The sequence below is a fragment of the Chiloscyllium plagiosum genome, chromosome 17, assembly GCF_004010195.1.
Source record: "Chiloscyllium plagiosum isolate BGI_BamShark_2017 chromosome 17, ASM401019v2, whole genome shotgun sequence".
In the NCBI taxonomy this organism is placed as follows: Eukaryota; Metazoa; Chordata; class Chondrichthyes; order Orectolobiformes; family Hemiscylliidae; genus Chiloscyllium; species Chiloscyllium plagiosum.
Window position 1 is genome coordinate 64,993,436 of NC_057726.1, and position 27,677 is coordinate 65,021,112.

The 27,677-nt window shown below is 42.7% G+C and overlaps 1 protein-coding gene across 1 annotated transcript in view; it reads left to right on the forward strand.

The window, feature by feature from the left end:
• The first annotated feature begins 23,962 nt into the window (after positions 1-23,962).
• The window catches only part of vac14 (vac14 homolog (S. cerevisiae)), a 330,067-nt gene continuing 326,352 nt past the window's right edge, over positions 23,963-27,677 (forward strand). The window contains exon 1 of the mRNA XM_043707332.1: positions 23,963-24,119. The gene's annotated coding sequence lies outside the window, so the exon portion shown is untranslated. The remainder of the gene's footprint in view (positions 24,120-27,677) is intronic.

The following is a 27,677-nucleotide window of genomic DNA, read 5'->3' on the forward strand; positions in this document are numbered from 1 at the left end:
CTGATCCTGCTCAATGGCTAATTGTATTGCGTAAAGGTCTTGTGATGTGCTGCGGGAAGCTGCACGTTGAGAGTATTACATAAATTCAGCCGGTTAATTAGGGCTAATATGTGGTTCTTGAAGAGATTTGGATTTTGACGGGGTGCTAAGGTGGGTGTCAATGCTTTTCCTTTACTGATTCTTAGGATATGTGTGCAGCCGTACTCTATGGGAAGTGACTCCCACAGCAATGAAGGAACTGTGTTACATCTGTTGTTGTGGCTGGTGTGCAAGTTGGACTGTAATCTGAATATGTTGACTTTACCATTAGGTTTTTATCTTTTGTGCATTCTTTAGATATTACACACTGCAGTAGCTCTGGACGTGAGTGAAGAGAACTTTGCAGGATCGATGGGGCTGGGATTGCGGACAATTGACAATGGGTCATTAGATTCTTAATTCCAGATATTTATTAGGTCTCCAGAATCTTGCCTGGATCTCTGGATTAACTTTTATTTATACCATTTTTCACTGATTCAGTACTTAAAAGGGAGGACCACTCAGGACATTAGAGAACAAATTGCAAATAAGACCGAAACATTTGAGTTCATCTCACAGCTGGGAGGCAGGCTGGGAGGTTGGGGTGGGGTCAAATCTGTATATGACCTCCAGAGCTTGTCAGTGGTGAAATTAAACTGGAATCTTCCATCCTCTTAATATCTGCGATGGTAAATTTTCTGAAAATGTGCTCCGCTACATCCCTATCACTGGGTCTCCCTGCAAATTTTCATGGCACCGTTCCTCTGTTGTCATTGTATTTCAGTAAGGTGCTAATAAAATGATTGTGCCTGCTAAATTAGTTCTGTCGCCAAATATTCAGCTAACTGTTTGTTGCTGGTTGTAGCATTTCATGTTTTGAACTGAGAAAGCAGATCCGGACAGACCAAGATGCCGGAAAATATTCTCTCGTTTATAAAAAAAGTAAGTTTTGCCTCAAGTTTGGAGGTCATCGGCACCGTTTTGATACAGCAATGAAAGTACCCAGCCAAATTGATTGGACCTGCCTGCCACAAATATGTTAGCTGCTCTGAGGCTACTAATGGCAGGCCCCAATTGTGCAGGCGATTCTCCTAAGAGAAAGGAGCTCCATTTCAAAAGATGCAGAAATCTGGAACTCCGGTCCCTCCAAAAAGCCGCATACTTGAGGCTGCACAGGTCCTTTGGAAATTTCAAAACTGAGTTTTTTTTTGTGAGGGAAGGGTAGAGTGGAATGTGGGGCCAAGTCAGGAAAATGGAATGAAGACACTTCATGCATGATCGAAATGGTGGAATAGGCTTGAAGGGCTGAATGGCTTCCTGCTATATGTTGCTTTTGAATTGTCTACTCTCCTTTAAAAGGAGGATACTCGTGACTTGCACTTACTGTCACTTAGACAACAGTCACCTCTTACTTAGGTATCCCTCCTCGGAAGGAGAGGGGCAACCGTTTGTTTGGTTCACTACAGTCACATAATTTGGTGCCGCGATTATAAGATTAATCCCAATCTGTCATTGAAGCAAAATATAATTTCAGGTTGAAAAGATGTAATAGGTCCTACACTGGTAGGCGGGTTAATCTATGTCCATTTAGAAGCACTCCCTCTAAATATTTGAGTCTCGGTAGGTTCAGAAACTTGAACTTCCCCTTTAATTTTCTAACTCTTAAAAGGAAGCATAACTTCCTCAATTAAACTTCCTCAATGACATTTATTTATGTCCCTGTAATTCAGTGCTCAGGTAGCTCTTTAAGATTTGTCAGTGATATGAGTAACTTGTTGCACTACTTAGAGTCATAGAGATGTACAGCATGGAAACAGACCCTTCGGTCCAACTCGTCCATGCCGACCAGATATCCCAACCCAATCTAGTCCCACCTGCCAGCTTTTCCCCCTCAACCCTTCCTATTCATATATCCATCCAGATACCTTTTAAATGTTGCAATTGTACCAGCCTCCACCACTTCCAACCCTGGCAAAATCCTTGTAAATCTTTTCAGAGCCCTTTCAAGTTTCCCAACATCTTTCCGATAGGAAGGAGACCAGAATTGCACGCAATATTCCAACAATGTCCTGTACAGCCACAATATGACCTCCAAACTCCTGTACTCAATACTCTGATCAATAAAAGAAAGCATACCTTTTGTTTAACTCTGACCTGAATCTGATGAAAAGGGCTCTGTGAAAGCAGAGGGAATATTAGACTCTGGGTTTTGTAACTGTTGAAAGCCTATCCGCAAAGTCTGGGTTTAATCGTCACTCTACAGTATGACGGTTTTCAATGACCTTGCATTAGGGAGCAAGCCAATCTCCAACACGCTTTCTGATCCTGGCATCTGCCCGAGTTCTGCAAACTATATGGCTGAGTGAGTAACCTTGGGCTATGTTTGCTTGAAGCTGTTAAACTTGCTTGCCTAGGAGTGGATTGGCTTAAATACAGATTGAACCTTCTCTCTAAAAATACAAATATTTCATGATAAATAATAGAGCTACGCAACAATCCTAATTTTTGGCTGCTTTACTGTAAATGAGGCATTTCCGATAAAGTCCACTATGTGTACTGAGGCCAAACCAGGGACAGGTTCACATGAAACACTCAAATAAAAACAAAATAACGTGGATGCTGAAATAAATACCAAAACTGTTACAGACACTCAGCAGGTCTGGTAGCATCTGTGGAGAGAGAAAAACAGTGAATGTTTTCAGTCTGGTATGATTTCTTCAGAACTTCAAGATAGACTTGCATTTACATAGCACCTTTTATGACTTCAGGACTTTCCAAAGCACTTTACAGTTGAGGTATTCCTACAGCTGTAGCCATCTTTATGGTGTAGTATCTGCTAATATGTGAAGAAGAACTCTCTGTAGAACATTTGAATTAATGTCATGGTTTCTTTTGCTTCTACCTGAAAGGCTACGCCTCCCGACGATGCAGCAATGGGAGCAATCAGCTCATTTGGCCAAGTGGTCAGTTTACAATGCAGAGTGGCACCAATGGCTTCAATTGCCATACAGGCTGAGATTGCCGTGAAGGTTGTGCCTTCTCAACCCCACCCCTTGCCTGAGGCATAGGTTAAACTCCCCATCAGTCGTATCTGGCTTTCACACTCATGTCACGTCTCTGATAGAGTAGCCCTATTGCCGTTTATGATTATGGCGACTTTTACTACACTGACAATGGCTGCCTGGATTATGTTCTCTAGTCTTTGCTGTTGGACTTGAATCCAAACCTGTCCCATTTGGGAAGAGTTTTATCCCTTTTCAGCCATGACTGACACCTAAACCGGATGAGTTACCAGTGACTACAAGTGCAGGTCAGAGACTAGGGATACTGCGGCGAGTAACTCACCTCTTGACACCCCAAAGCCTATCCACCATCTACAAGGCACAAGTCAGGAGTGTGGTGGAATACTTCCCACATGCCTGGATGGGTGCAGCTCCAACAACACTTAAGAAGCTTGACACCATCCAGGACAAAGCAGCCCGCTTGATTGGCACCACATCCACAAACATCAATCCCTCCATCACCGGCACTCAGTAGCAGCACTGTGTACTATCTACAGGATGCACTGCAGAAATTCACCAAAGATCCTTCGACAGCACCTTTCAAACCCATGACCACCACTATCTAGAAGGACAAGGGCAGCAGGTACTTGGGAACAGCAGCAACTGCAAGTTCTCCTCCAAGCCACTCACCACCCTGACTTGGAAATATACCTCAGTTCCTTCATGGTTGTTGGGTCAAAATCCTGGAATTCCCTCCCTAATGGTGTTGTGGGTCAACCCACGACAAGTGGACTGCAGCGATTCAAGAAGGCAGCTCACCACCACCTTCTCAAGGGCAAATAGGGATGGGCTATCAACGCTGGTCAGCCAGTGATGCCCAAGTCCCACACATGAATAAAAAAATCTAAGTGTAAACTATATGGGTTTAGTGTATTGTGATACAGCTGATGCTTTTGTAAACGTGGTCAAAGTGCTTGATCAATATCTTGTTTTACTGATAGCATTCCAACTACTGCATTTCAAAAGGACTGAACACAATACTCCTCACCAACATCCTGTACAACTGCAACATAACTTCCCAACTTCTGTACTCCGTTCCCTGACTGATGAAGGCCAATGTGCCAAAAGCTGCCTTCACTGCCCTGTCTACCTGCGATTCCACTTTCAGAGAACTGTGCACCTGAACTCCAAGGTCCCTCTGTCCCACTGCACTCCTTAAGGCCCTACTATTCACCATGAAACTCCTACCTCGGTTTGGCTTTCCAAAGTGCAAGACTATCAATATTAAACTCCATTTGTTGTTTCTTGGTCCGCTTCCCAGATGACCAAGGTCCGGCTGCAATTTCTGATAACCTTTCTCACATTCCACGATACCACCTATTTTAGTGTAATCGGCAAACTTACAAACCATGTTTTGTACGTTCTGATCCCAATCGTTGATATAGATAACAAACAGCAGTGGGCCCAGCTCTGACCCCTGAGGCGCATCACTAGTTCATGTTGGCACTGTTCCTGTCGATCCCACAGGCTTTAGTTTTGTTAACAAGTCTGTAATGTGTAAATTACTCCGCATGCTATCCACGTCAACTTCCGTAACTTCATCAAAGAACATAGTCAAGTTTGCTACACAAAATTTGCCTTCAACAAACTGTTGCTGGCTTCTGTTTATTTGTGTATATCCAGTTCAAAATTCCTCTGGTTCCTTTGAACCATTCCCTATTTTCTTTCTGTGGGAAATGTTTGGAATTCATTGAGTTCAGCCAGCAGTGAAGAGGCCGACAAGCCTGGGAGCAGATTCGCTCACTCTAATAATAAAAGCAAAATGCTGCGGATATGGAGATCTGAAATAAAAGCAAAGTGCTGGGTAACACAGCAGGCCTGGCAGTGTCTGTAAAAAGCCAAACGGTTTTGACTTCTGATTCTTCAGAATTCACTGAATATAAATTCAGTCCGTATTTATTTTGATAAGAATATCTGGCATTTGAAATGTGGTTTAGGATTTTTTTTAGGTCACCCTACCTGTCAATTTCTAATGACATTAAGACTGTCTTTAAAGGATTATATTGTCCTTCTATCTCTCTCTGCGCTTGTAGCTGTTTCCACAGTAGTTGATGTTCCCTATATGTTAAGGAAAGCATCTTCCTTAAAACCATAATTTGAGAAAATATTTCAGTTGGTTGGTTGAATGTTTGACCTGACAATATGATGCTGAATTGCAAAAGCCAAGAAAATCCCAGACATTGTTGTAATATTATACTTTGTTTCACTGCTCTGGAATTGTTGTGCACATTTTGAAACCTGTTTAACACAATGTGCTTACGCTGATGCTAACTATCAAACTGAAGCTGCCTCCTATACTCAGTCTTGTCCGTCCACCATATCATTTGTTGTCAAATATTATCCAGTTTTGTTTAAATTGTCTCATCACAAATCACCAGTGGTCTTGTCTTCTCATGTGATCCTGTACCGTGTCCCCTCTTGTTCAAAGTGCAGCAAGCAATGGAAGTAGTCATTTAATATTCACCTTTTTTCATAATATTGGATATTTCCACTGTATTCTCTCCCCTTCGATGAGGGTTGAAGTTTTAATGCTTTCGGTGTAATTATCAGAAGGGCTGTTTGGGAGTTGACACTTACCTAATACTCAGATACCTTCGAACTGAGGAAGTGATGCTTCAATTGTGCCCAATTTTGGTTGACCCCCATTTTAAATAATTGTGTTCACTTCTGTACTCTTGCTCAGGAACAAAAAAATTTAATCTTAAAAGATGGAATGCACACTTGCCAGAGTGTCGTAGTCAACAATCCCTCACTAACCAGTATGACTGCACACCTGGGAAACTCGGTGTAAGTGATCATGTGGGTCCTTGTGTGGCAGATGAGCCTGATCCCAGATCCACATCTTCAACCACACATTTGTCAAGTGTTTCTGAGAGGTGGAATTGGTTCTTGGCCTTGAGACCTTGGTATTCCTTTCTCTGGTTCATTTTCTGTACTTGCTTTTGCTGACAGGTGGTTTTGAAGAATTGTGTCTCTTCCTTCAGGAATTTCCTCCAAGTCAGTTCCTTCTGAATGAGGGTATCCCATGCGTTGACATCCATGTTGTGTTTTTGAAACACAGCCTTTGTTCTCCTTTCAATTTGAGTGCCTTCCTTGAGCTGGGAAAAGAAGATTTGCTCTGATAGTCAGAAGTCAGATATCCGAAGCATGTGGCTGGCCCTGCAGAGCTGGATTCAGATATCATGGCCTTGATGCTGGTGCTGTTGGCCACTTCAAGGGCGGTGACATTAATACACTTGTCCTCCCAGGTGCTGCAAAGAACTTTCCTCATGCAACATTGATGGTACTTTTCAAGGGCCTTGAGGTAGCATCTATATGTAGTACAGGTTTCGGAGCTGTATAGAAGATTCGGGTGGATGACTGCCTAATGCACAACGATCTCCATATCAACACGGATCATCCTCAGGCCTGCAAATTTAATATTTGCTGATTGGATGTGATGTTGGATCAACGTCAGCCTTAGATGAGAGACCTCTCCAAGTAGGGGAAAGTTTCCACGTTTTGGAGGATGTCTCTGTTGATCTTAAGGGAAGGATGGACTGGAACTTCACCTGGGGCAGCTTGGTAAAGGATTTTCTTTTCCAAGGATCATCTTGAAGTTGTGGCTGAGACACATTCTTCAGTATGCTTCCATAAAGGCGTTCAGTCAAGTTTAAAGAATCGCATCTGATAGAGCTGAGATAATGTTGCTTGCATGCTGAGGTTCCACATACATTGGAAAATTGACCTATTCCTGTTGCTTTTAGCCCCTTGGGCTTGTTTCACCATTCAGTGTGATCATGGCTGATCTGTGACTCAAATCCATGCAGCTGCTTTTGAACCATATCCCTTAATGCCTTTGCTTTATAAACATTTATCTATCTCGGATTTAAAATTAACAACTGATCTGGCATGAACTGCCATTTGTGGAAGTGAGTTCCAAATCTCTACTACCCTTTGTGTGTAGAAGTGCTTCTTAACATCTCTCCTAAATGGTCTGGCCCTAACTCTCAGACTATACCCCTAGTTCTAGAATCTTCAACCAGTGGAAATAGTTTATCTTTATCTACCTAGTCCTTTACTGATAATAACTTGAAGACTTTGGTTAAGTCACCCCTTAACCTTCTAAATTCTGGAGAAAACAGGCCTAATTTGTATAGTCTCTCCTCATAACTTAGCCCCTGAAGTCCAGGCATCATTCTTGTAAGTTGAATTCCTTTCAAGGCGAGTATACCCTTTCAAAGTTGTGGTGCCCAGATTTTTTCATGGTGCTCCAGGTGGAATATAACTAGGTCGAGCGAGGTCAGTGTTGTTTCCTTTTGGATTTCAAACGGTTGAAGTTGAAAAGTTTTCTGTTTGTCGTGTATATTATCGACACGCCAGTCGGAAACTTGTTCTTGACGTGATGAAGGGTGGCGGTAATGATACATCCCAGCTTGACTCCTGTCTTCACCTCAGGATTCTGGCATTGAGAACCATCACCAATATCATGTCAAGGAGGATGTTGTTCAATTTCTCTGGGCAGCCAGCCTGTAGCAGAGTCTTCCATAGCACTTCCTGGCTGACTGAGTCACAGCCTTGGTCAGATCATGTAGTTTAGTTCCTGGCATTTCTCTTGGAGTTAGGCAGAAGTGGGTACTGCAGATTGTGGAGATTAGAATCAAGTTTAGAGTAGTGCTGGAAAAGCACAGCTGGTCAGGCAGCATCTGAGGAGCAGGAAAATCAACGTTTCAGGCAAAAACCCTTCGTTAGGAATGGCTTTTGCCCAAAACGTCGATTTTCCTGCTCCTTGGATGCTGCCTGACCTGCTATGCTTTTTCAGCACCACTCTAATCTTGAATCTCATTTCTCTTGGAGTTGTCCAGCAGTGAAAATCATGCCCATAGTTCCATGGTTTGGTTGGACACCACATTGCTTTCAGGAAGGATTTTCTCAGACTGGAAGAAGGTACCAAGTAAGGATTTAGGTGGCAATCGTCCTGGCAATAGAGAGTACAGAGATTCCTCAGTGGTTCCCACAGTCTACTTTGTCTTCTCTCTTAGAAACTATAGCAATGGCAACATCGTCATCCAAGATGTTCAGGAATAGTTGTATGACAGGTAAGCTGTGCTCCAAATTTTAAGGTCTCTGCTGGAATCCTGTCTATTCCTGCAGCTTTTCCATTCTTCATGTGTCTAAGGGCGGCTTCAACTTCTGCCATATTAGGTGGGAGATCAGGATAATCTTTGATAGAGAGTTAGGGATTTCCTCAAACACACCCTTGTTGACTATTGTATTGCAGATTGAGCTCTTTTGAAGTGTTCTCTCCAATGGATGTTTTCTCTGACTCTCAAAAGAGTTCCATTCTTATTCCAACCCGGTTTGAGGCCAAGGGTGTCAAATTCATATATTTATTGGTGGCACTGAAGAAACCCTGCATGTTGTGCTTGTTAGCAGAGAGTTGGAGCTCCTTTAGCTTTCTTAGTCCTCCATTGGTTCTTGATTTCTCCAGTTCTTCGTTGTAACTCTGCCGTTGCTCTTTGTTTTGCTGCTGCTTTTCTGCCAGGCACAGAGAGCTCTTGTCCTCTTGTCAATGTGGTCTTGGATGATGTAGTCAATCTCGTCAAACAGTCTTGGTGTTTCCTGGTTTTGAAGCCAATGGTTTCCTCACAGCAGGAATGATGACTGTCTTCAGCTCTCTCCAGATTTCCTCCACTCCATTAAAATGAACTTTTGGAGATTTTGGTGACGACACTGTTGGAAGTTCACTAGTCTGCTTGGCTCTTAAGGCTGCTCAGTGTTGAGATTTTGTTTCCTGAACTGATGCAGTGAAACTATATCCTCAGGTGGGACAATCCGGATCAACCAGTCCCACTCTTGAGTTTGTAGCTGGGCTGTTCTGTAGTGAAATAAGAAAGCATATTGTGACAAATAATAGTGAAAATCTGTACTTCCCTCCCAGAAAGGCTGGAGGTGCTGAGGGAGAAATTCAGTTTCCAAGACTGAGATTGGCAGATTTTTGTTGGCTCTGGAATCAGTTAGGGAAATTAAGATGAGCTTCAGAGTGTCCGTGATCTAATTGAAAGAGAATCAGCTTGAGGGGCTGAATGACCTCTCTCAGTAATCTGATTTTTTTGTTTTACATCCTTTCCCCACCCCAACTGACTGAATGGATGTTGGGTTTAATTAACTGTGCCTGCTCGGGGTGTCTTACAGATTCTTAAAGTGAACATCTCTGTGCCCCTGGCTTCCTGTCTTTGAGTTCTAGCCACATGCACTGAAACTCAAGAGCTAGGAAAAGAGATTGTGACCTAATCATAGAATCCCTATAGTGTGGAAGCAGGCCATTCAGCCCATTGGTGCAACTGACCCTCCGAGCATCCCTCCTGCCCCCCAACTCTGTAATCCTGCATTTTCCATGGCTAGCCTGCACATCCCTGGACACTGTGGGACAGTTTGGCAAACGAATCCACCTAACCTGTACATCTTTGGACTGTGGGAGGAAACCGGAGGAAACCCAAGCAGACACTGGGAGAATGCGGAAACTCCACACAGTCGTCTGAGGGTGGAATTGAAATCACATCCTTGGTGCTGCGAGATAGCTGTGCTAACCACTGAGCCACCATGTCATACAAAGAGTGTTGCAAGCATTAATCGAGCATGTGTGTGTTAATCAGCACAAAAATTCCATGCAATAATCCCAGCACTTTGACGTCACCTATTATCTTGAATTCTGGATTAGACTTTCTTCTGCTTCTGCCTTGCATTTCCACGTTTCTTATTTTCACTCTTCCATGCTTAGTTGCATTGGCTCTTCGTCTCCTGTCCTTGGTGAATGTCATGTTAACAAAAGTGCTGCTGCCTTTTGCTTTGAGGTTTGATTGTTTAAAAGCAGTGAGTGCTACTGGCCTTCAGACATGTTAGCAGGCAGAAGGAGTTCAGTTATTGCAAGGGACACAATAGGCCATTTAAACCTGCTCAACTCATTCAGTTTGGTCATTATCTTCATATCCCTTAGTGTTTTTGTTCGATAAAAGTATTATCAGTCTCAATGTTTAAAGTTCCAACTGTCTTCCGGCCTTGTGGGGGAAGAGAATTCCTGATTTCAAGTACCTTTAGTGTGGGGAAACCATGCTAACTGATTGCATTGCTGAAGTATACAACAATATGCACCTTTGTTCTTGATTTGCTGCATCAGAGGAGATACTTTCTCTGATTATATCCCATTCACTCTTTCTTTTTAAGCGAGTTCAATCAACTCGCCCTTGTGTCGTCGAATCTACGTTCTGAGCTAACACGCCCACTTACCTTGCTTTGTCCTTTTGATTTCATTGTCTCCGATGCTGCCAGATTTCAGCAACATCTACCTATTGTGTCAGTGAGTCACTTGATCTGGCAGGTGTTGTTCCTACCATCTGCACTCCTCTGTACTCTCACCAATACCACAACTTCTGCTGGCCATATGCTTCATTTGTTTTAGATCCCTTATCAAATTTCAAAGGAATGAGCGTTTACCGAGGAGCCCCTATGTAACTCAGTGCCGAGCCGTAGTGATCAGGCACGTCGCAGCCTTTGAATTATCATAGCTGGGACCTCGGTGACTTGAGCATGCAGAGGAGGAAGTGCACGATGTTTCCTGTCCTTGTCACAATCTCTGTGCAGCTAACCCCATTTGCACACAAACCTGGTGCTTGCAGACCTACATTGGCCTTTGGTCAGGCATTGCTATGAATTTAAAATTCAGTCTTCTGCTCACTTACCTGCATGGACAACCACTTCCTATCTCAGTTATTTCCCACCTCCGATCTCTGCAATTCCAGCCTCTTGCACACCTTCTGTTTTGTTAGCTTCATAGAACATAGAACATAGAAGAATACAGCGCAGTACAGGCCCTTTGGCCCTCGATGTTGCGCCGATCCAAGCCCACCTAACCTATACTAACCCACTATCCTCCATATACCTATCCAATGCCCGCTTAAATGCCCATAAAGAGGGAGAGTCCACCACTGCTACTGGCAGGACATTCCATGAACTTACGACTCGCTGAGTGAAGAACCTACCCCTAACTTCAGTCCTATATCTACCCCCCCTTAATTTAAAGCTATGCCCCCTTGTAATACCCGACTCCATACGCGGGAAAAGGTTCACACTGTCAACCCTATCTAACCCCCTAATCATCTTGTACACCTCAATCAAGTCACCCCTAAACCTTTTCTCTAATGAAAACAGCCCCAAGTGTCTCAGTCTTTCCTCATACGATCTTCCTTCCATACCAGGCAACATCCTGGTAAACCTCCTCTGCACCCGTTCCAGTGCCTCCACATCCTTCCTATAGTATGGCGACCAAAACTGCACACAATATTCCAGATGCGGCCGCACCAGAGTCTTATACAACTGCATCATGACCTCAGGACTCCGGAACTCAATTCCTCTACCAATAAAAGCCAGTACGCCATATGCCTTCCTCACCGCACCATTTACCTGGGTGGCAACTTTCAGAGATCTGTGTACATGGACACCAAGATCCCTCTGCTCATCAAATTCATTGTAATTGGTCATGCCTTTATAGCTGCCCAGGTCTTTGGTTCTGGAATTTCTCGCTACGTTTGTCCCCTTCTTTAAGACCCTCCTTAAAATCCAAATCTTTGGCCAAATTGCTTCCTAATTGTTCTAATATCTCTTTGGCTCAGTGTTAAATTTTGTCAAATGACATTCTTGTGAACTGCCTTGAGGTGGTTGATAATGCTAAAGGTACTACATAAATTGTGGATATCCCAATTAATGCCAAAGTAGTGCCAAGCCTGGCTGACGATACTCCCATTGTTGAACAGCCTGCTGTGTTCATTGGGCACCTACATGAGCATCAGTAACTTAGGTCCAGGTGACAACTGATGATGGAAAAGAACAAAGTACAACCCTTAACAAGAGGAAATCAGTCCTGCCTTACATAGGGTTCAGCGTTATTGCTATTACTCTTACCATTGGAGCAGCACAGTGGTTAGTACTGCTGCCTTACGGCACCTCATACCCGGGTTCAATTCCACTCTCGTGTCTGTGTGTGCTGAGTTTGCATGTTCTTCCCATGTCTGCTTGGTATTCCTCTGGTGCTCCAGTTTCCCCCTTCAGTCCAACGATGTGCAGGTTAGATTGTTTGGCCGTGCTAAATTATCCCTCAGCGTGCAGACATGTTGAATAACTGCAGTAAATGCGGGGTAACAGGGATAAGAGTGGGATGCTGTTTGGCGGGTCAATGCAGACTCAATGGCTGAATGACCTCTGCGCACTGTAGCGATTCTATGATTGAGTTGGAATGTTTTGGATTAAAATCCCAACATTGACATTTGAGTTTGTAATTTAGGTTATGCTCCCAATGTAGTACTGAGGGGATGCTGCCATACTGGAGAATGCTGCCTTTTGAAACTAAGAACTGTTAGCCAGGCTGCTGCATAGAGAGAGGCAGGGATTCCCGTCGGCAATGTAGTCCTGGAAATGAGATGCCAGACAGGAGGCGGCAGAGACACAGGTACTAGTCGCTGATGGGCTAGGAATAGGAATGTTCAGTGTAAAAAACACTGCTGACACACAGGGGAAAGCAGCTTACGAACTGAGAATGACCCAGAGTCCAGATACTGCTTGGTATTAAGTATGTATTGCAAAAAAAAAAGTAAGAAAGCTGAGGAAATGCAGAACCCTTATTTGGATGAGGAGCAATGAGGTAATGCTACCTAAGTCTCTGGTCCAAAGCCAATAAAATGAAGACATGGAATAAGCTGATGAACCTGAGCCAACAGGAAAAAGACACTGCAACTCGAGAGGAAAAAGGATAAAAGACGACACACGGGGCATGCAGGCAGCGCAATCTTTGGAGACTAACTAATACAGAAGCAGACCCTACGTCCAGGACCTGGTGACATTGAGAGAGAGAACAGCATCCGGTGTGTGTCAGCCCTTGTCAGCAGCAGCTAAACGGTTATCCAGATCAGGTATTACCTTTTATATTCTGGGACTACTCAGGAAGGACTACTCAGAGGACTCGAATGGTGTATAAATAGCTTTTAGTTCAGTTTGTGGGAAAATATATAAGCTCTAATTTGTAGTGGAACATATAAGGAATATGTGCATTATTTAGTACATTATTAAAGTAACTTGTGAAGTTACAAGAATGGACCCTTCTCTCTACACGCTTCCAGCTGCAGCCGGCAATTGCCAAACTAAAAGAGCAGCTGGCCATTGGCAGACTCAAACAAGCATCAACAGAAGGAACCTGTTTAAATAGTTGTAAGAGATCCCGTGACACAGGAAAGAAGTGAAGAGGAGATTTCTGGATGTGCAGCCTATTATTCCGTCCTTAACCAACTGGGCCAGGACAGATTGTATGGTTTGTGTGTTGTCTCGTGTGCAAGCTGGCTCCGACATTCACTTGTGTTGTTGGCCTGCATTTGAAACTGTTCTGTCTATAAGTTGCTTTGGAACATCTCGAGATGAGAGATGGTACAGAAATACAGGTTCCTTCATTCGTCAGGGAATATAAAACCTGAATAGTACACAGACCCTTAATACTAGGATTTGTTTGTGAATCGAAGGATACAGCAAATATATAGAGCTGGAGATCATGAGTGTATGGAATGAGCTGCCAGAGGATGTGGTGGAGGCTGGTACAATTGCAACATTTAAGAGGCATTTGGATGGGTATATGAATAGGAAGGGTTTGGAGGGATATGGGCCGGGTGCTGGCAGGTGGGACTAGATTGGGTTGGGATATCTGGTCGGCATGGATGGGTTGGACTGAAAGGTCTGTTTCCGTGCTGTACATCTCTATGACTAAGAGGATGCAGCTGGAAAATGCTGGGAGTACATTGGGTTAGCATTTGAAAAAGATAACTCCATGGAGGAAATGGGAATGGAAGGATATCCTTATCGTATGAAATAGAAAGTAGGATTTAACAGGGTTTTGTCTGTTGGTGAGGGCTGTGGGCGTGTTTAAAAAAGAGAGCTTTTCTTTGGAGCATAAACACTGCTCTTAGGCTGAGTGACCGAATCTTATGCTGTAAATTTTAGCATGTTGATTAAGTGTGAATTTCCAACATTTTGGTTTTATAATAATCATTCCTGATCGCATGTTATCCAGTTTTGCAGATTAATCCACACTCCTACATTGTTGGAATTCCCGAAATCAGCCTTGTGGGAATAGGTTGAAAAAGTGCTGGAATGGATTAGTTTCCGTGTTGGAGGAAAAGGTACACAAGAGTGGAGCAGGTGGTGGTGCTGGGGACTTAAACCTTTATTCCCCTCCCTTCACCACTCTGCGCAGTCCAGAGCCAGCCAACGTGGCTGTTAATTTCAGCTTTGCTGAACTTGATGTTTATATACATGAACTAATTTGACTGCCTTAGAATGTTAGTGTGAGGAATCCCAATGCTACGTGTAGTCTTGATAGCTGGAGTAGATCCTCCTTGATAGAGGTTTTCTTTACTTTTTTTGTCATCCCATCTCCTAACTTGCTAAACTCTGCATCAGCCATGGTTTCTGAAAAGCTTCACTGGGAATGAAATGCTTTCTCCTTAGAATAAGCAGTTTAACAAGAGATGTTGAAAATCATGAAGCGTTTAATGGAATATGTCAGTGACTGTCAGAAGACAGAATCAGGTATTGGGAAATCTGAACATAACGAGCAGCTAGTTCACACACGTGAGGATTTGGAGTGTTCCACCGAAAGCAGTGGTGGATTGAGACACAGTAATGGCCTTCTAAAGGAAGTTGAATAAACACTTGAAGGAGAAACATGTAAAATTATGTGGAAGAACTGCAAGTGGCTCAAAGATTCTTCTTTGAGCCAAATATCCTCCGCCTGCAAAGATTCTGTTAACAAACGTAGAATGGATCTGATCATTTTGCAGTCCGGTCCTCTAAGCACGCACCATTCTCAAGCATGAAGACTTGGAAACCTGGCTTCGTAGTGACTGACTTTTGCTTACTACAAAGGTCAGAAGGCAGTGCCCTGCCTTGTCTCAGCCGAGCCAGTCATCGCTGTACATCTGCCATGGTTTTGAGCTTAGTCCCAATTGTTTGGAATGACTACACGACAAGCATGCCTGAGTTTGTGTAATCTGGAGTTAATAGTCAGGAGCTTCGGCTTAGGAAGGTCATCCTTCTGTCGAATTTCCTGTTCTGTAATCAGGAATGGCTTGCAGTTTTGAGTCGTCTGAATTTGTCTCCGCATGATTTCATTGCAGTAACCTCTTGGCACCTCCTTTTCTAATACTTGTTGGCTGGGCTGTGTGGTGACAGCTGGTACAACTCATGTGTGATTGCTTCATGGGGCAAACAGGGTCAGGCCCCCACAGGTTTACACAAAGTAAACATAAAAGCCCAGGGGACATGTTCGTTCTCACAATGCAATGGAAACCAGCACTCAAAATAAAGTTCTCCTCGCTAGGATGAAGTATTGTAGTTTGCACAACTGTTACTCAGTGGAGAAATATTCTATGGGGATTATTACACAAAGTGTACAGTGACGAAAAAGTGGAATATCCTGGGCGAATTATATGCTCGTTTCCTGTGTTTAATTGGTTGGAAATGAATCATAGAATCCCTGCAGTGTGGAAACAGGCCGTTCGACCCAACAAATCCACACCGACCCTCCAAAGAGTAACCCACCCAAATCCATTTCCCTACCCTATTACTCTACATTCGCCCCTGACTAATGCACCTAAGCTACACATCCCTGAACACCATGGGCAATTTAGCACAGCTAATTCATCTAACATCTTTGGATTGTGAGAGGAAACCAGACATGGGGAGAATGTGCAAACTCCACACACAGTCGCCCAAGTGCTGCCCTAAATGGTAAAGCCCTTTGACGCTGTCCCCACTGAACCAGAAACTTCATGTTTTACAAGATGTTGCTGTCTGTCTTGTGAGAACTCACAGGACCAGAGATTCATGAGGCACATGTCAAATAGGGTTGTTCAGGGAAGTAAAGAAATTGATGAAAATATCTTTTCAGTAAACTTTCTTTTGACTTGCATATTATACTCACTCCCAGTATCACACTCAAATGATTTAATGTTGAAACAAGCCTGCAGGGGGATTGTGGAAGGGTGGTCCTGGTATCACAGACGAGCTTTAAACTGCCCACATTGGTCACACTCTCCAGTCTTTCGACCAATAGTAATCAGGAGTGGGAAACCCTATTGAGTTTTTACTTAGTCTCCTGCATGTGCTCTTTGCCCATAGCTGTGCAAATCTTTCTCTTTTCACATGTATGTACGTTGTATTGTATTTGGTCTCATTTTGCACTGAATTAGACTTGGTCCTCATTCAGTGGTGTCTGCTGTTATTCAGGTCTTTTTTTGAAAAAAAAAAGATTTTTTATATCTGCAGTACCCTTCACAACCCCAGGAAATTACACAAGAAAACTTGCCAGCACAGGATAAAAAATCTGAAGTTTGTCTGTTTTTGCTATAATGTGTGGCTGAGAAGTTTTGGTAGATTCACTGCCACCAATCCTCACTGGTGTTAATCTTAATTACTGACACCACGTGGGGAAGGATTCCCATACACAGTCATCAGTGGAAGTTGGGTTGAATCTTGATAAAAGTTATGGAGTGCTTAATAACTAATTTCGTTGTCTCTGGGATACCTGGTGGTATCTTTTAAGACATCAGTCTCAACGTAAGAGTAAGTATGCATTACTGTTAGCTCCATAAGCAACAACCACTGAAGCAGTAAGCTCGTCCCCAAAAACCATCTTTTATACCCTGATGAACAGAACATGTATCATGACATCAGATAACTCTTTCAGGTGCTAACTGACTTACACAACAAAGTACAGTTTCTGTAAGGTAGGAAACATGACAGCTCCTACAAATACCAATGAGATAGAGTCCTAGAGATGCACAGCATGGAAACAGACCCCCCCCCGGTCCAACCCGTCCATGCCAACCAGATATCCCAACCTGACCTAGTCCCACCAGCCAGCACCTGGCCCATATCCCTCCATATCCCTTCCCATTCGTATACCCATCCAGATGCCTTTTAAATGTTGCAATTGTACCAGCCTCTACCACTTCCTCTGGCAGCTCATTCCATACATGTACCACCCTCTGTGTGAAAAAGTTGCCCCTTGGATCTCTTTTATATCTTTCCCCTCTCACCCTAAACCTATGCCCTCTAGTTTTGGACTACCCCACCCTAGGGAAAAGACTTTGTCTATTTATCCTATCCATACCCCTCATAAGTTTGTAAACCTCTATAAGGTCACCCCTCAGCCTCTGACGCTCCAGGAAAAACAGATAATGTCAGCCAATCTATTTTAGCCTTGTTAGTTGAGGGAGAAATGTTTGCCATGACAGAATCTGAAGGCAGTTGTATTCTCTTCTTACATCGGATAAAAAAACAGATAACATGTATTCATCCCCCGCCCCACACATAATGCAAAGACCTTATCATTGCCAAAGTCTTCCCTCCATTATGTACAATAGGGATATCCTTGAAGCCTTAATGCCATGCAGTATGCATCATCCATTCCCATGATACACTATTAGTGCCTTAGCCAAATCTTTCAGACCCTCATCCCCCACCCCGTTCTCAGTTAGTATGCTTCAGTCCCAAGTACTTATCCTCCATCTCACGTGTCCTATCTATATGTGACCCAAAGCATCTTGCTCACCACCTTACCTTTGGGCTCGGAACATCACAAACGTTTTTGGCATACAATTCAGTAAAAAGCTTCAAATGTTGTAAAGTTTGTGAATATTGCCAATTTTATTCCATTGATCTTTAGTGTGTTTTCTGTTCGGGACCACCTACACTGACAGTGTTCTCACTTGAATTTAACTAAATCCTAATGATTTAGTGGTAACTATCTAACAATACTGTTGTACTATCTCCTATTATCAAATTCAATAGCAGCATGAGCCAAATCTCTAAATGATTCTAAAAGTACTAATTAAATTATAGTTGACTTAATTGAAGCAATTAGCAGCTAAGATGTGATGGAGGAAGTTTGCACATTCTGTTTCAGGACTTGGACTTTGCACTAGTAGATATCCTTGGTCCGTTTGCTGACAGAAAGCTGTTCACAATTCAATCATGGCTAATGTGTTTCTCAATGCCATTCTCCTGCCTTCTCCCTGTAACCCCTTGATTGCCTTGCTAATCAAGACCCTATCTATCTCTGTCTTCAATACGCTCAATAACTTGTCCTCTGCAGCTATGAGTTCCATGGAATCACTGCCGGATTAAAGAAATTTTGCCTCATCTCAATTCTAAAGGTCGTTCCTTCACTCTGACTTGGTAGAAAGTGTGTTTTGGCCAATATTTATTCATACTTCAACATATGAAAATGGATTCAGTAATTCTTCGTCTTATTGTTGCATGATGTGTGCCAGTTGGCTGCTGGGTTTCCTATATGATACCAGTGGCAACACAACATGATGGAGAATATGAAAGCAGAACATTGTCTCCGGAGGGATTGTGAAATGGTTGGTCAAGCAATTTTATGGATAGATGCATCTGTGATAACTAGTTTGAGCTTGAAAATAGCAAGTAGCTTCTCTGGTATTAGTTTTGTCACTACCAGTGCAGGCCCAGTGTGGCAGATATTCCCTACAGGACTTAACCAGCTCAGTCAGCAGTGACAGTACTGAGCCACTCCTGGTGGTGATCCTCCTTGTGCTTGTTCCAAGAATACTAGTTCATCAGCTGAAGCAGGATATTTGTGGATAATCAGATTTCCCAGCCTATGTTTGACCTGAGGCTTTGAGCATTCATGGGGTTTGAAGTTAATGTTGCATGCTGAAGTGGCTCTTCCCTGGCTGTGATGCCATTCCTGGTGGGTCTGTCCTGCTGGTGGACGGAGCACACCAATGGCTTAGTCATGGAGGAGTCTGGGATATTACTTGAGTATGGCTGTGTCAGGACATTGCTCGAGTACTCTGTGCAACAGCTCTTGCAGTGGGTAGATAGATTATACTGGATGTGAATCAAGTTTGAGTTCAGAGTTTGGAGATTTTATTAAAATGTATAGTTTGCACTTTGCTAGAAGTAATTGCTCAGGCTAGGGATTTTCACAAACTTTTCCTGATTAATCTTTTAAGATCTCTGGTATTTGGAAAAAAGGAGTCAACACCTAATGAGATGCACAGTTTTAGAGAACGTTTGGGCAATTGTGTGAAATGAATTGGGCCCTCCCTAGCTGGTATAGCTTTAGGAAGAATTGATGTCTTTGAACAATGTCAATCTCTGGTTAACTGTTCACATGTATCTCATTTCTCTGGTGTTCTTAATTTGTGAAGGTGTCACAATATCTTGTTTAATTTCCTGCCTCAAATTCATGTTACCCCTTGTTCCTAATTTTTGGCTGTCCTTTCAGCAGTTTAGATCCTACTATTGAAGTTCCCTCATGAAATGTTTCTACTCATTTATCTATTACCTATTCCCTCCCCCACTCACTCTTCTCACTCCTTCCCCTCCCTCTGCTCTCCTCCTAATATTACGTATATAACAGTGCAGTATCCTGATCTTATAAATAGAGGCATAAGGTATGGCAGCAAGGAGATTATGTACACTAATTCAATCCCAGCTGGAGTATTGCAGCCAGTTCTGTGCACCACACTTTAGGAAAGCAGTGGATAGAGTGCAGACAAGAAAAATTCTGAGGATGAGCAATTTCAGTTATGAAGATTAATTGGAGAAACTGGAATAGTTGTCCTTGGAGAAAAGCAGCCGGGCTGAGATCTAATGGAAGTATTCAAGATCGTGACCGGTCCAAACAGAGTAAATAGGGAATGCATGTTCTGATTCCAGAATCAATCAAGAACAGGCTACACATTTAAGGTAATTCTGGAAAAAAAAAGTGGTGCAAGATAAAATTGTTTTTAATCAGTCATTAGGGTCTGGAATGTACTACTTAGGAATGTGGTAGAGGTAGGTTCAGTCAAAGTAGTGAAAAGGAAACTAGATGGCTCTTTCGAAAGGAACAGTGTGCAAGGTTACAGAGAAGGCAGATGAATGACGATAGATGTAAATGAAATTGCCAGTCCTCGGACAGTCTGCCTGATGTTGCTCTCTAAAGCCGAGGGGGGAGAGAATTTGAGATTGAGTGAGTGGCACTGGGAGTCTTTTGAATTAGGGAAATTGTCTGATGACAGCCCTGTTATTGACTAAGCTGCATTGTCTTCTTGGTGATGGTCATCTTCAATCCAAAGTGTCATCAGTGCGAAGAAGTTTTTACAAAGAGACTAGATAATTTGACTTATTCTTAAAATTATGTTTACCCTGTCTATATTCTTTCTCCTCCCACAATATCTTTGTCAAATCATTTGCCTTTTGTCTAATGTGTGTGTATTTGGGGATGTTGAAGCCAGCGTCTATAGCATCCTTTGAAAGCTTACCATTAATTCCAGGTTAGACATTACCTGTCTGCAACCTTGTCATGTTAGGTGACTGAGTGCATCTTGTGAGTACATGCTGCCATCAATGTGGCCTACTTTCAATTTGCAAAATTATCCATTCTCTCCTCAGCTTACCTGCTTCTGGAAGCCACATAGAACGTAGAACATTACAGCACAGTACAGGCCCTTTGGCCCTTGATGTTGCACTGATCTGTGGAACCAATCTGAAGCCTATCTATCCTATAGTATTCCATTTTCATCCATACGTTTATCCAATGACCATTTAAATGCCCTTAAAGTTGGCGAGTCTACTACTGTTGCAGGTAATGCGTTCCATGCCCTTACTGCTGTGTAAAGACATTACCTCTGACATCCGTCCTATATATCACCCCTCAATTAAAAGCTCTGTCCCCTCGTGCTAGCCATTGCCATCCGAGAAAAAGACACTCACCGTCCCATCCTATCTAACCCTCTGATTATCTTTTATATCTCAACCAAGGCCCCCCTCGACCTTCTCTCTAACGAAAACAGTCTCAAATCTCTTAGCCTTTCCTCAAAAGACCTTCCCTCCACACCAGGCAATATCCTAGTAAATCTCATCTGAACCCTTTCCAAAGCTTCCCCATCCTTCCTACAATGCAGTGATCAGAATTGTATGCAATACTCCCAAGTGTGGCCACACCAGAGTTTTGTACAGATGTAGCATAAACTCGTGGCTCTTGAACTACAATCCCTCTACCAATAAAAGCTAATACACCGTATGCCTTCTTAACAGCTCTATCAACCTGTGTGGCAACTTTCAAGGATCTATGTACCTGGACACCGAGATCTCTGTCATCTACACTACCAAGAATCTTACCATTAGCCCAGTACTCTGCATTCCTGTTCCTCCTTCCAAAGTGAATCACCTCACACTTTTCCACATTAAACCCCATTTGCCACCTCTCAGCCCAGCTCTGCAGCTTATCCATGTTGCTCAGTAACCTACAACATCCTCGTCACTATCCACAACTCTACTGACCTCAGTGCCATTCACAAATATACTAACCCATTCTCCTACACCCTCATCTAGGTCATTTGTAAAAATAACAAACCGTAGTGGCCCCAAAACAAATCCTTGCAGTACTCCACTAGCAACTGAACTCTAGGGTGAACATTTCCCATCAACCCCCACCCTCTGTCACCTTTGAGCTAGCCAAAGTCTGATCCAAACCACTAAACCACCCTCCATCCCATGCCTCTATATTTTGTGCAATAGCCTACCATGGGGAACCTTGTGTAAACACCTTACTGAAATCCATATAAACCACATCAACCACTTTATCCTCATTCACCTATTTGGTCACCACCTCCATTAACTTTTGTCACCTCCTTTCCTGAAGCCCAGCACTCTTGTAATTTACCATCGTCCACCTTTCATAAACATTGTTATGGACTAGGCCAGATCACTCAAAATAATCTTGAGCAGGCAACCCAGACCCTAACTTTGCAATTTATTTCGGTATGTACACAGTGAGAATTATCCGGTGTAAGTTAGCTAAAACCGATAGAAATTTAGTCACAAAATTGGACAATGAAATACAAAGAACAGAATAAAGAACCCCGACAGAACTCAGTCTATCCAAACTAGACTTAACTATGCTGTTCTGAATAGTCCCAATTTAGTAAACCCCTTAAAGGCCAGTTTAAAAAAAAGGAACAGATGTTTACAGGTTGAAGTTAAAGGGCAGAAAGAGAGAGAGACTGTTCACATTGTCCACTGCTGAACCCCCAACCAGTTCTGGACTGAACTGCTCAGCTAGAGAGCTGACCACTTCCCTTTCGTTATACAGGTCACTTCTAAAACATGACCACTTTGGCCTGAAGTCTCATCTGTTTACATATAAATTAAAGGCCTCTCAAAATCCTTTTCATCTCTGCACCAAACAAGTCTAATTGGAGCCCAGCCCGTTTACGACCCCTCTGAAAATTAATTCAGGGACACGGTATTCTTGAGAAAAGGAACAGCTTTTAGAAAAAAAGGGGCCAGCTTTGTGACAACATGTTGCTTCATCCAAACACCATTGCCTAGCTTTGACCCTGCATCAAGCCCTGAACACCCACCATCCATGTTGCTGCACTCCAGTAGCCTCTGGTCTTCTAATACTTCAAATTTAAAAGCAATTGTTTTTGTTTAAATATTTTCACCTTTTGTAACCTCCTTCAGCATGTTGAACTTGGAACTGCGTAAACAGCACCGAAAAAGCCTTAACTGGTCCATGCGATGTTTACACTCCTTGTGAGTCTTTCTAGCCTCCTTAACCCAACCCTAACCGCATAACCTTCTGTTCCTCATACACTTGCATAGCTTTCCCTTCAATGAATCTCTGTTTATTCACCTTTAGTGGTAGCAAATTCCATATTCTAGACACTTTCTGGTTTAAAAAGAATTCTTGAATCCTCTTAGATTTATTAATGACTATCTTATATTTGTGACCTCTGGTGGAAGCATCTTCCCCATGTGTACCCTATTGAACCCTTTTGTAATCTTAAAAAAAAAACTTTAGTCTGTGAATTGTTTGCAAATCAGATTGTGTTCAGATAAATTCTGATTGTTGGATTGTGGAGCTAACATGAGTTGGATCATTCAATCAGATTGAGAATTTGGAGTATCACTTGATATGACTTGTACGGTTGATTCCTAAAGCTTCACCAAAAAGCTGCTCGCAATGGTGTTCTAATGTGGCCCCATTCCCATGTTTGAGAGTCTTGAGTTAAACTGAGGCTTTTTAGAATTAGCTTTATTGTCACGTGTACTCAAGTTACAAAGACCAGGGTTACATTGAAAAGTGTACAATGTCACCAACACACAGTGCCATCTTGGGTACAAGTACCTAGGAAACATTCTTAGGTGCTAAAATAGAGAAAATAAAGAAAACGTTACAGCCCATAACAAGTATATGACCAGTTAGGGAAATAATGAATAAAGCTAAAAAGGTAGACACTGCACGCTTCCATGTGGTTTGACTGGGCTGCACTGGTTCTGAACCAGTAGCCATTTTTGTTCTGGGCCACTGGCCACCACTGCACTTCACTCTTTTGGTAGGAAAAGGGATTGATACTTTTTTTGATCAGGTACCAGTGTCTGTAGATGCGCTCACTGGCTCTGTCCAAAGTCCCAAAGGTCTCATAGATTGACCAGTGATAAAAGGCCTACACTTGAGAATGAGGCTGAGCAGTCCTCCTGATTTGATCTTTTCTTTCTCCTGGGCTGGCTCTCACGTTGTCGTGTGAAGGCTGAGACAGCGTCAGCAAAGTTGTGCTGAAGGAAGAGGATCATCTGTACTGTGCCAGGTCCAGTCCCCAACTCTGCAATGGACATCCATATGAACTTTAGTCACTTGGCAAATCCGCTGAAGGGCATCTGGATATGGTAGATCCATACACCACTTCAAATCCAACAGCTTCTGGAGATGGATTGAAGGAATAGGAAGCAGCTGAAAAATTACACCAGTCCTGCGCAATTAACTGATATATTTTTGTCTTCTCCTTTAGGTTGGTGCGAGAGTTTGTAGCACAGAATAACACTGGACAAATCAAACACGTGATCCAAATCCTGTCCCAGGAATTTGCACTTTCACAGCATCCTCACAGCCGTAAAGGTGGCCTCATCGGTCTGGCAGCCTGCTCCATCGCTCTCGGCAAGGTGAGTAACATTCACCAAGTGATGCATTCACTACTGAAAGTAAACTATATACTGGTAGTTCCAGGATTAATTCATCCTCTCCAGTCTGATCCTTGGATATTTCACAAATTTCTGTTCTAGCATTTGTACCGGAGGTATTCACTTTTTTTCCCCCGTATATGCACCATAGTGTTTGCTTTTTGCTCTTCATGGCCTACATAATGTGACCTCTGACTCTCATTGACTCGAAGAACAGGAGACTTGTCAGTTGCCTTTCATATGGATCTTTGGATGATGTCAGATGATTAAATAGCACTATTTGAAAAAAGAGCTCTCTGATGCTCTGTCCAACATTGATCCTTCAATCAACATGGTCGTCAGTGGGTGTGCAAAATGGTTCACTACGTTACAACAGTGTCTACACTTCGGCAGTTATTTTATCAGCTGTAATCTCTTTGGGATATCCTATAGTTTTGAAATGCTATACAAATAAATCAATGTCTGAAAGTATAAATATTAAAAGTACTTCTAAAATAAGGAGTCTTTTCAGGCTAGGATTTTGTCACATGAAACTGGAAGTATAAACATCTTTCTATATTCAAATCCCTCTGTAAATAGCAATTAAACTGAGCTCAAGCTGTATTTACATTCAGGAATGAGATTTTGTGGACTTCCTGCCTGTGATAATAAATGTAGTCATGATTCGGAGATGCCGGTGTTGGACTGGGGTGTACAAAGTTAAAAATCACACAACACCAGGTTATAGTCCAACAGGTTTAATTGGAAACACACTAGCTTCGGAGTGACACTCCTTCATCAGGTGATTGTGGAGGGCTCGATCGTAACACAGAATTTATAGCAAAAATTTGCAGTGTGATGTAACTGAAATTATACATTGAAGAATTGATTGTCGGTTAAGCCTTTCATCTGTGAGAATACAGTGATAGTTTCACTTCTTTCATGTGTAAATCACAAATGTGTGTCTATAAGGGTGTGTGTGGGTGTCTGTGTGCACGTCTGTGTGTACCTGTGTCCGTGTGTATGTGAGAGTGTGTGTGTGTAGGAATATCTGTGTGTGTGTATAGTGCAATGGTGATCACCTGTAATGTGACATGAACCCAAGGTCCCGGTTGAGGCCCTCCCTATGGGTACCGAACTTATCTATCAGCCTCTGCTCGGCCACTTTCCTCTGCTGCCTGTCCCGAAGTCCGCCTTGGAGGATGGTCACCCGAAGGTCCGAGGCTGAATGTCCTGGATCACTGAAATGTTCCCCAACTGGGAGGGAACCCTCCTGTCTGTTGTTTGTTGTGCGGTGCCCATTCATCCGTTGTCCTAGCCTTTGCGCGGTTTCCCCAATGTACCATGCCTCCGGGCATCCTTGCCTGCAACGTATAAGATAGACAATGTTGGCTGAGTCACATGAGTACCTGCCATGTACAAGGTGGGAGGTGTTCCCATGCGTAATAGTGGTATCTATGTTCACAATCTGACACGTCTTGCAGCATCCGCATGCACGCGCGCGCACACGCACACTTTCTCACACTCAACCCCCACCCCAGACAGACACACACAGACAGACAAAGACCCACATGCGCACACATATTTTGTGTGGTGAATTTGTACTTGCAGAGTTACATTGCACTTTGCTCAAAAACTGCATGAATTTATGTAAAACTCTGTTATCTCACTTTTTAGATTAGAATCAATCTAAACATCAGGTCATAGACAGAGAACACAAGAGGCTAACACCTTCAACATATCGTCTAGCTATTACCATTGTTAACAGCTAATCCGAGAATGCAACTTTTTAATAAAAAAAAGGTTTTGTGATTTACACATGAAAGAAGTGAAACTATCACGGTACTCAGACAGATGAAAGGCTTAACAGACAATCAATTTTTCAATGTATAATTTCAGTTACATCACGCTGCAAATTTTTGCTATAAATTCTGTGTTACGATCGAGCCCTCCACAATCACCTGATGAAGGAGCGTCGCTCCGAAAGCTAGTGTGCTTCCAATTAAACCTGTTGGACTATAACCTGGTGTTGTGCGATTTTTAACTTAATAAATATATTTTGTTTCTATAATGTTATTGACTTAAATTTATCGTGTAGCCAAAATGACTGACAATGGTTTCTGTATGTTGTCTCTACAACTGGCATACAGAAATGTACATTTTTTAATAGCGCAAGCCATTTAATATGTATAAAGTGGAAGTTAGTAAATCCGTGGCTGGTATGCGTAGTAGGAACTTTTAATGTGGTGATTATTTTAGTACAACCACGCAAGTACAGCCAAGGTTTTTAAGTATGAGGAAATGAAGATTGTATTGTGAATGGGTTCATACTTCCCCTCCCTCAAAAAAAATTGTACAGGATGCCTCTGAATAATGTGCTTGAAAAGTTTGTTTAATGTGAGGGGGAAAGATCTAGAAGAGACCTGAGGGGTAAACTCTTCACACAGAGGGTGGTGTGTGTGTGGGGAATGAGCTGCCAGAGGAAGTAGCAGAGGCTGGGACAATTACAACATTTAAAAGGCATCTGGATGGGGATATGAATAGGAAGGGTTTAGAGGGATATGGGCCAAGTGCTGGCACTTGGGACTAGTTCAGTTTTTGAAATCTGGTTGGCATGGACGAGTTGGGCTGAAGGGCCTGATTCTGCCTCTGTGCTGATAAAAGGAAGTTCTGTAACGCATTTAGAGATCATCTTATCCTATATAAGAACATCGGTCAAACATTTAATGTTCAAACCTGGTTAGTCATTTAGTTACATAATTCCTGATCTGTATCTTATGTTTATTTATCAGTTCCACTGCCACAAGACTTGACAGAATAATGAAATTTTCAGCTGCTGCAATATTCTAAATGCTTTTACCTAATCTATCTAATTTGAATGAGTTTAAAGTTTGGTATCAGTGTGCTATTGTATTTCCTCCACCCACCCATCTACTGAAGTTCAGAATTGTTTGGCAGTCTATAACAATATAGAAGTTCTGAACCTCTTGACCTTGCTGCCCTATGAATTACCATTGTGATGTGAGCGTTACCACCTCCTAGGCTTTTTGACATGAGGTAGCAATGCTTATGTCAGCTCCAACCTGTTCTACCAACACGTCGTGCCTCATTTGGCCGCCCAGATAAGATGGAGTCTGAGACCTTTCTATCCTCAGGTCTCATGCTATATTAGTGACGCTATCATGAGCATATCTCTTAAAGATATATTGTACTGTGGGACATAACACAGCACCCTTTTTTTCTAGGTATTGGGCAGCCTCTAGATTGTATGTACTGCAATATCTACTTGTGATAATAGAGTCATAGAGATGTACAGCATGGAAACAGACCCTTCGGTCCAACTCGTCCATGCCAACCAGATACCCCAACCCAATCTAGTCCCATCTACCAGCACCTGGCCCTTATCCCTCCAAACCCTTCCTATTCATATACCCATCCAGATGCCTTTCAAATGTTGCAATTGTACCAGCCTCCACCACTTCCCCTGGCAGCTCCTTCCATACACGCACCACTCTCTGCATGAAAAAGTTGCCCCTTAGGTCTCTTTTATATCTTTCCCCT